The following is a 3,762-nucleotide window of genomic DNA, read 5'->3' as shown; positions in this document are numbered from 1 at the left end:
GAGATGCCCGTGGTTCCCATCCTGTGTGTCTCCTTTCCCTGTGACAAGTGACACACCCAACTTCTTCAGCTACAGGGTGTTTCTAGTGGATTTTGGTGAGAGGATATTGACACAGAAGAGGTGGTTTCTTGAGAGCTTCATGAGGGTCATTCCAGTGGGGGACACACGGTAAATGCACATCTTGGAATTTTTCCTCTTACTTGTTCCAGGATGAAAACAATTGCGGTGGCTCAACCCTCTGGTCAGTCCTGGGGGTGGTTGCTCCCTGGGACTTCTGGCTGTGCTACTGGCAGAGCTGCCTTGTGGGAAAAGGCAGCAGAAACCAGCAGCTGGGAGGTGACCGGAGCAGCCAACAACCTGGGTCCCAGGACACAGACAGCCAGCTTGGCACCTGCTCTGATTGCTTAGATGACTAGATTTATTGGAACCTAGGATTGCCACCTTTTTTGTACCTTCTCTTTGCTTCATTTCCCCTCCATTTCTGTCCCTGGTAGATTAACCACAGTTCTCCACTTCTTTATTCTTCTACCAGTTTGTGAATTCTATATGCGTATTTATATCTTATTCTTTCAGTGGTCACCACAAGTCTTTTAACCAATTTATAAGGACATACTGAAAACACAACAGTACATTTCAATGTGTACTCTGTCCTACAGTTAAAACAAGTTTAATTTCCAAACATATGGGGGTTTCTAATTACCCTTGTTGTTGGTCTCTAGACTGGTTGCCCTGAGGCTAGACTACATGTTCTGTCTTCTGTCAAGCCCATTAATTATGTTGGGATGAGCTTTCTGGCCTAATCAGCAGTTAATTTTTGTAAATATTTACATGAACTTTAGAAGAATTTGCATTTTTTTCAGTTGAGTGTGGGGTTCTATATATGTTCAATTGGCCGAGTTAGCTAATGGCATTGTTTAAATCCTCTGTTTCTTTTCCTGATTTTCAGCTGCTTCCTTACTGAGGAGATGTGTTAAGTGCTTTATCCTTGAATCAGATCTTCTTGGGTTACATGTTTTTTCCCTCAGAACTTTGAATTTTATTGAATTCATGCTCTTACTATGTTGTTTCTTGAGTTATTTTTCTGCTAGGTTGGGCTCTTGGTCCATGTTTGCACTCAGTATTTACTTGTTTGCTTGTTTCTCTGTAGTGTGTCTGTCTGGTTGCTTTACTGGTTCTTTCCATTTTGCTTGCACGAGGACAGCCCCATCCTGAATAAATTTCCAGCTTTGATATAGCATGGTGAGGTTTTACACTCTTCCCACCATTTCTTTCATTTTTTTTCTTTTGTAAGATTTTATTTATTTATTTGACAGAGAGAGACAGCAAGAAAGGAACACAAGCAAGGGGAGTGTGAGAGGGAGAAGCAGGCTTCCTGCTGAGCAGGGAGCCTGATGCGGGGCTCGATCCCAGGGCCCTGGGATCATGACCTGAGCTGAACGCAGACATTTAATTGCTGAGCCACCCAGGTGCCCCTCTTCCCACCATTTCTGAGAATGACTTGCTTTTTCTTCCGCATTGGACTGCTATGGGGCTTTTGATGACCCCAAATGCCTCTGTGGCCTGAGAGTTTGGTAGGGGCTGGGCAGAGTTCAGGTGGGCCAGGTCAGTCTTACCTGTGCATGGCTGAGATGGTGGCAGGCAACCTGGCCAGGTTTACTCCACCCGTCAGAGCTGGGGCAGCAAGGCAGGAACTTCACATCATCCCCAGGAGGACGGAGCTCTGGACCCCTCCTTCCCATTAGGAATCTGCCTGCTCTTCCCTGTTTCCCTGCATCCTGCTTCCATGCAGCAGCTCCCACGTTGCCTGTGGGGAAGCAGTGAGAACATTCGGGAGGAAGCCCGGGACTGTCCATCCCCCATGTGGCTTTTCTGCTCTGCGGACAGGTGGGCTGGTTAGGGGTTGAACCTGCACTTCCTTCTCGTCTGTGTCCTTCATTAGCTGCTGGTTTTAATGGTGTTTGAATTGGATTCTGCCTTTTCCAGATTAAGTTTTTAAGTAAACTTATAATTTTAGAACAGTTTTAAATTTTTTTAAAAAGTTATGAAGATAGTGCACAGTGTTCCCATATTCCCGCACTTGATTTCCCCTAGTATTAACATCTTTCATGAGTATGGTACATTTGCTATGCAATGTTGGATGAACCAACATTGAAACATGCTTGTTAACTAAAGTCCATTCTTTATTCCGATTTCCTTAGGTTTTACTTGGTGTCCTTTTTCTGTTCCAAGATCTCATTGTGGATATCACAGTTTTTAGGTGTCATGTCTCCTTAGGCTCCTCTTGGCTGTGATATTTTTCTCAGACATTTCCTGTGTTTTATGGCCTTGACACTTAAGGAGTGCTGGTGTCAGTTAATTTGTAGAACACCCTTCAACTGGGTTAGTCTGACGTTTGTCTCGTGGTGAGATTGGGGAAATGGGTTTGGGAGAAGAAAACCACAGAGCCGAAGTGCCCTTCTCATCCCATCTTATCAAGGGCACACGCTGTCAACATGGTGGATCACTGTGCTGTTGACCTGCTCCGGAGGTGGTGGTTTCGTCAGCTTCTCCACTATCAGCTGCTGTTTTTACCCCTTTTTCGTACTGTGTTCTTTGGAGGGAAGTCACTATGTGCAGCCCACACTCAGAGTGAGGGACCTGTTCCATCCCCTTGAAGGCAGTGTTTGTACCTAAAGTATTTGGAATCCCACATGCCAGATTTCTCTCTTCTCCCCACTGTTTCTTCATTCACTGATGTCTGTGTGGACTAATGGGTATTTCTTCTGCACCCGACACTCTCTTACTTTGTCGTTCAAAGTGTCCCCCTTTGGTCACTGGGAACTCGGTCAGTTGCTGCTGTGACCCTTTGACATGCCCCATCGTTGTGGGTTTGTGTCTGCTAATTAGCATTTCCTTGCTTCCAGGCTTATTTTGTGTATTTCCTGCCCCAGTCATAGGTGATTTTCTCCTAGTTAGTGAATTCTGATTATCTACTTAACTGTATTTCTGATCCATGTGTGAAGAATTAACAGCAGGGGAGAGAACGCATACAAAGTGTCAGTCGTCCATCTTGGCCTGAAGTTGCACCCAGGCCCAGTCCTGGGTGGGTGAGTGGGGGAGCCAGACAGGTGTAATGGGCTGTGCCCCCCTCCTTGAGTCCCATGGTCAGGGCCTAGTGGACATGTGTGGACAGAAGTTCTGACTGATGGACTCCTTTGAGAGGATCAAGGTTTTTGGCCAACCGGACACAGAGCACAAGGCCCTCCTCTCTTTGCTGCTGCACTAAAGGCTTGTTCTTAAAGCAAATCAAAGGTCAGTGCTCGGGTTGGCCTTGAAGGTTGGTTAGTAACATGTTAATGTTTGCCTTTCCAAGAACTGTCTTTGCACAGGGAACTTCAGAGAGAGCTGGGGATGTGACCCTGGGATTGCCCTCTCTGCCCACCAGCTCCCCAGTTCCTGGGTCTCCTGCTGTGAGAGGGCAGCAGCCAGAGCTCCTGCTACACCCTCCCCAGTCCCATCCCACCCTCCAGGCCTTTCCCTAGCCGGGCCAGACCACTTCCCTCTCTCCTGGCAAAGCCCTTTTCTGGCCCTGGGCTGCATAAATCCCAATGGACTCACTCAACTGAGGGTGAAAGAAATAGTGTTTTGTTTTGTAAAAATCCACTAAACCTCAACTCTCATGCCTTGTCCAAGGCTCAGAGAAATCACCCTGGGCACGGCTGGGCATGGACCCGCAGCCCTGGGCAGGGCCCTGAGTGGGGGATGTGGGGCGCCAGCAGCAGG

Source organism: Ursus maritimus, unplaced genomic scaffold (assembly GCF_017311325.1).
Source record: "Ursus maritimus isolate PB19 unplaced genomic scaffold, ASM1731132v1 scaffold_8, whole genome shotgun sequence".
In the NCBI taxonomy this organism is placed as follows: Eukaryota; Metazoa; Chordata; class Mammalia; order Carnivora; family Ursidae; genus Ursus; species Ursus maritimus.
Note: the sequence above shows the minus strand (reverse complement) of the source record.